Genomic DNA, 6,271 nt, shown 5'->3' on the forward strand with positions numbered 1-6,271 from the left:
TTCCTCCGTTTTGCGGTACGCCACACCCCTCCCGATCAACAGGACCCCCGTTTCGACCGTAGGAGGTCCGTTTCCTCCGTTTTGCGGTACGCCACACTCCTCCCGATCAATAGGACCCCCGTTTCGACCGTAGGAGGTTTGTTTCCTCCGTTTTGCGGTACGCCAACCCCTCCCCATGAACACGATGCATTCCGTTGCCTCCCCATGAACAGGACGACGACGCTGTTTCTCCGTTCCGACCTAGCCATGTACACGAGCCCTGGCCGTACATATGCGCGAGTAGGCGTTCGAGATCCCACCCATATGTACACATACGTGGCCGTATTTTCTTTCTTGCACCCTGGCCGCTGTACGTACGTGTACATGCTACGTGTGCGCCTCTACTACGACACGTACGCGCCTCTACTACGACACGTGCGCGCCTCTACATCCACCAGTATATATGTACGTACACGTTCACGACCAGAATGACAACGCTACGTACGCTTCGACCAGGTGGGTCCCGACTGTCAGGCACTTCCTTGCCTGCGAAGATTTAGCTGGTGGGTCCCAGCAGTCAGGGGGCGAATCGTTTTTTTTGCCCGGACGCACTTCCTTGCGTGCGAAGATGTAGCTGGTGGGTCCCAGCAGTCAGGGGCAAACATTTTTTCGTGAAATACGGTGGCCCGTCCGGTGGGTCCCCGCTGTCAGGTGGAGGAATAATTATTTTGCACGTAATAAGGAGGCACTTCCTTGCTGCGACCGTGGACCCAGCTATCAGCCTCTCCACGTACAGTCCACGTCTGATGGAAGCCGTTCCTTGACCACGTTGACCACGCCGCGCTGAGAGCACCAGGGCGGTGGACGACGGTGAGGCCTAGGAAGGGGACGACGCGGAGCCGGGGAAGACGCGGCAGTGGATGCCCATGCGTAGAGGAGTACGAGGGTTCACTGGTTCGCTGTGGTGTGAGGCTGTCGTCGCCGCAGAATAACAGGGGGTGTGGGTGAGTAGAGCGATGGCCTGGCCAACGGTGGGAGTAGTAGGGGGCGGTGAGGCCTCCCTCGCATCACAGCCGGCCACGGGAGGCAGGAGCACGAGGCACGACCGGCGCTGGTTTGGGCGGCTGGAGCAAGAAGACCAGAGGTTGAAGAAGCACTACGGCCGTTGGATGGACATCGTACGGTCCCCGTCAACTTAGTAGGCCCACAAGTCAGCCTGCCACTATACTGGGTCCCAGCTAACAGGGGGAGTATTCATTTTTTCGTGCGTAATAAGGAGGCACTTCCTTGCGTGCGAAGATATAGCTGGTGGGTCCGAGCTGTCAGCGGCAGTAAGGTTTTTTTCGCGAAATACAGAGGCCCTTTCGGTGGGTCCCTGATGTTAGGTGGAGGAATCATTATTTTGCGCGTAATAATGAGGCATTTCCCTGCGTGCGGCCGTGGACCCAGCTGTCGGCCTCTCCACGTCCAGTCCACTTCAGATGCATGTCGGTCGTTGACCACGTTGACCAGGCCGCGCCGAGAGCACCAGGGCAATGGACGACGACGAGGCCTAGGAAGGGAACGACACGGAGGCAGGGAAGACTCGGCAGTTGTTTCCCACGCGGAGGGGAGTACGACTGTACGAGGGTTTACTGGTTCGTCTGCCGTCGCCGGAGAATAACAGCAGGTGTGGGTGAGTAGAGGGATGGCTAGGCCAGTGATGGGAGTACGGTAGGGCGGTGAGGCCTGCGCAGCAGTAGAGCTGACCGTGGGGAGGAGGGAGCAGGTAGTCCCACCGGCGCTTGTTTGAGCGGCTGGAGCAGGAAGAGCAGATATTGAAGAAGCACGACGGCCATTGGATGGCCATCCAACAGTCACTGCTTGTGCGTCAACCTTTTTTTTAGGAAAGCCTCAAATCTGTGGAAAACAGCATAGAGCCCATCTGCCATTATTTCTAATAATTTACAGACCATTTGCTAATTATTAATGTTTTTTTGGAGCCCATATTCTTTTTGTTAGCATTACAGCCCATATTGTGGCCACGGTTAAAAAATTATACGAAATTTTGCATATTTCGGTGCGGTCCGAACTGTTTTTAATCCCGAAATTTCGACTCACATTCAAACTGATTTTAAAAATAAATGTATATTAATATAAAATCCAACAAATTCTCCACGCATAAAAAATAATGTAATTTAAAATCTCGAAATGATAAAAAAAAGATATTTGAAACTAATTGCTGGTTTGATGTGTTTTAAAAATGTACAGCCCATTTCTCATTACTGATGGGCCATTTTCTCGACCACCCGAATGAAAGCTCTCCTCGTCTTGAAAGATTTGCAGCCCAACAGGCCTGACAAAGCGACTTACTTGGCAAATCACAAAAAAACTGGGCTGTGGCCGTGGACCCAGCTGTCAGCCTCTCCACGTACAGTACTCTTCTGATGGAAGTCGTTCCTTGACCACGTTGACCACGCCGCGCGGAGAGCACCACGGCGGTGGACGACGGCGAGGCCTAGGAAGGGGATGATGCGGAGCCGGGGAAGACGCGGTAGTGGAAGCCCGCGCGGAGAGGAGTACGAGGGTTCACTGGTTCGGCTGCTGTGTGAGGCTGCCGTCGCCGCAGGGCCTGGCCAGCGGTGGGAATAGTAGGGGGCGGTGAGGCCTCCGCGGCAGCACAGCCGGCCATGGGAGGTAGGAGCATGCGGCACGACCGGTGCTGCTTTGGGCGGCTGGAGCAAGAAGACCAGAGGTTGAAGAAGCACTACCGTCGTTGGATGGACATCGTACGGTCACTGGAGCTAGAATCGTTCATATTGACTAAGTTGACAAAGCCCTTCGTCCCCGTCAACTTAGTAGGCCCACAAGTCAGCCTCCCACCAAGGTGGGTCCCAGCTAGCCGGGGGAGTATTCATTTTTTTGTGCGTAATAAGGAGGCACTTCCGGTGGGTCCGAGCTGACAGCGGGGGGAACGTTTTTTTCGCGAAATACGGTGGCCCGTCAGGTGGGTCCCAGCAGTTAGGGGGCAAACATTTTTTTTCACAAAATACGGTGGCCCGTCTAGTGGGTCCCTCCTGTCAGTTGGAGGAATCATTATTTTCCGCATAATAAGGAGGCACTTACTTGCTGCGGCCGTGGACCCAGCTGAGACTCTCCACGTACAGTATACTTCCGATGGAAGTCGTTCCTTGACCATGTTGACCTCGCCGCGTTCCGTTGCATGCATGCGTCCATGGGCGTGGTGCGTCCCCATTGTCAGCCTCTCACATACAGTCATCTTTCGATGACTCTCGGTTGTTGACCACGTAGACCACACCGTGCCGAGCGCACCCAGACTGGAACGACCCGGAGATGGGGAAGACGGGGCAGTGGAGTCGTAGATGGACAGGAGTGGGAAACTTCACTGGTTCGGGTGCGCGGCAGCACAGCCGTGGTGTGGCCCACGGGAGACAGGAGCAAGAACAGAGGTGGAAGAAGGAGCACGGCTGTTGGATTAACATCCAACGGTCCAGCTGCTAGAATCATTTGTTGATTAAGTTTACAAAGCCGTGCGTACATGTCCGCTTAGTAGGCCCACAAGTCAGTCACCTAATCTGACGGGTCCCAGCTTTCAACGGGATGAATAATTTTTTTCGCAAAACAAGGAGGCACTTCCTTCCGTGCGAAGATACGGCCGGTGGGTCCCAGCTGTCAGGTGGAGAAATAATTTTTTCCGCTAAACAAGGAGGTCCCTCCTGTAGCTGGTTCGAATCCAAACCTAGACTATGACTATATATGGTGCTATGCTACTATGCAAGTAATGAAACTGACATATCCAACGTTCGCTTCTCCTCTTGTCTACTTACTCTACCTAGCATCAGAAGCTCTGGCCGCAGCAACCATGTCCGCTGGCTGCTCGTCCACCTGCTCTTCAGCAGGCAACAACCAGATATGCGCCAAGTCGCCACCCGTACCATCGCCTGTGGGTCTCATCACACCCCCACCGGCACACGCACCGCAGCCGATTTCTCATCGCAACCCGCTGCCGTTGGTGTGGTGCCACTACTGCAAATCACGCAGAGTCATCCGTCGTGTCTCAACCACAATCCGCAACCTTGGCCGAGTCTTCTACAAATGCCCGAATCATGGGGTAATAATATGTTTAAGTGTTGTTCTGCTGCTTTCAGTTGCTGATTTTTTTTAATAGTTTGGTTGATGATCTTCCAATTTGATTCGTGCAGAGAAGGGAAGATTCATGTGATTTGTATTTCTGGGAAGTTGCTGATGTGGGGGAATGCAACTACGCTGATTATTTGGTTAGCCGAGGAATCCCAATACTAGCAGGTTGGGGTGTTGGACAAGTAACTGAAGGAACGGCAGAAGAGGAAGATGCAGAGCAGAAGGTTAAAGATGCAGTTCCTCTAATCATGGCCAAGCAACAGCTGCTGAACGGCCTTGACAGCAATGAGATGAAAGAGCTTGTGAAGATAATGGGCAAAATCGATGTGCTCTGTAGGATGATTGTCTCTTTATTTGCAGTGTATGTAGCAGTCGTGATGTATTCCGTGGCTATGACATGACACTTTGCTGAAACTAGTAATGAATGAAACCTGTGTAGCAGGCTGGGCGTAGTGTTGTGAACATCTAATGATTTCTATTAACGGAAATCAGGGGGTATCCCCTTTTGCTCATATAAATAAATAAATAGCAGAGGCCCTGTTGGGTCAGCTTTGTTCTCATTCGAAGACGTCGAGCAAATTGCAGTCCAACAGCAAACTATGTCATCAAATTAAAGTTTCACAGCCAAATATGAGTACAACTAAACAACAATGTCATCATGTTTTAGTTGTCATACAATCACCAAACACAAATCAGCATACATAACAAGTGATGTTCTCACAGCAAAATACTAAACAACATGTTCATCAGGTTTCAGTTGTCATAGCAAACACAATTTCACATAGTAGATAAAAAAACGTCTTCTGACAGCAAATACGACAAAAGCAATGTAATCATCATCCGCAGCAGCAGTGTCAACATCTTCGCCATGTGTATCAGTCTGAATCGTAATTCCCCACGGTGTCATCTTCTTCTTCGTCCTCAACGTCCTCGAACGTTGGCTTCTTCTTGATCAACTCTTGTATGTCCACAGCATGACAGGCAATCTTTTCGCCGGCGTCATTGACGTGATGGTTCTCAAAGATATTAGGAACATCTGTGTTATCTTGTACATCAGGAGCAGTGTAAGCATCATCTTGTTGTGCAACTTCATTAAACGAATTCCTCTGCTCAAACCTTTGCAATACTCTCCAATCATCGCTACATGCAAATGTGTCTTCCAAGAAAAATATCTGTGTTGCTTGATTTGCCAAAATAAAAGGCTCGTTGGTCTGGTACGCCGCCTTGACATTGATGGATTTGAAATAATCATCAGCTCTGGGTTTTGCGATCCTGGAAAATAGGTTATACCAATGATAGCACAACAGAACCACATACCGATGATCCTCGAAACTGGAGATATACTGCAACTGAACAATGTCTGTTATGTTAGCATACATTTCAGTTGACTCTTTGTCATACGTATCCGTGCTCATGATGGCACTGTTTTGTGTCTTCCTGCCTTCGTCTCGTGCAAGGGTGTTGTAGCGCACATCTCCAACAACGCAAGATTCATAATGTCTTACCCGAGTATGAGGACCCATTGCTAGTGAGTAAAGGGCATCATCAACTGCCTGCCCATCCTCCAGCATCTTCTTAACCTATGGTTAGAAAATAGACAAGCTGATCATCTTATGTACTCAATATATTAAAAAAACTGACAGTGCACTTCAAAAGCTTACATGGTTCTTGAACCATTTCGCAAATCCTGCCATAACCAGTTTGTCAATGTTTCTTGGATTTTGCGGCAGTAACTCCTCTTTGTAGATGTTGCACAACATAGTGATCGCGTCAAACATCTAAATATATAAGAATGTGCTGCAAGTTTAGTAGATTACGATGTATAAGCTGCGGTACTGCACTTACTTGATATAGGGTAGTATCTCAGGACAGTTATTCAACACATACCAAACCATTTTGTACAAATCTTTAGGTTTGTCCTCTTGTCGACTCTTCCCTGTAACTCGAACAGAATAATCGAAAACATTGAGCCCGGGATTGTCTTCACCCACCTCTTTGCTAAGCTGATCAGCTGTTTCAATGTATTTTGAGCAGAATGTCAACGCTTCTGTAGCAATGTAGGCCTCTGCAATGGAACCCTCGGGTCTAGCTCTGTTCCTAACATAGCCCTTGAAAGTGCCTAGCCGCCTTTCAATAGGGTACATCCAGCCAT

This window comes from Triticum aestivum, chromosome 3D (genome assembly GCF_018294505.1).
Source record: "Triticum aestivum cultivar Chinese Spring chromosome 3D, IWGSC CS RefSeq v2.1, whole genome shotgun sequence".
Taxonomy (NCBI): Eukaryota; Viridiplantae; Streptophyta; class Magnoliopsida; order Poales; family Poaceae; genus Triticum; species Triticum aestivum.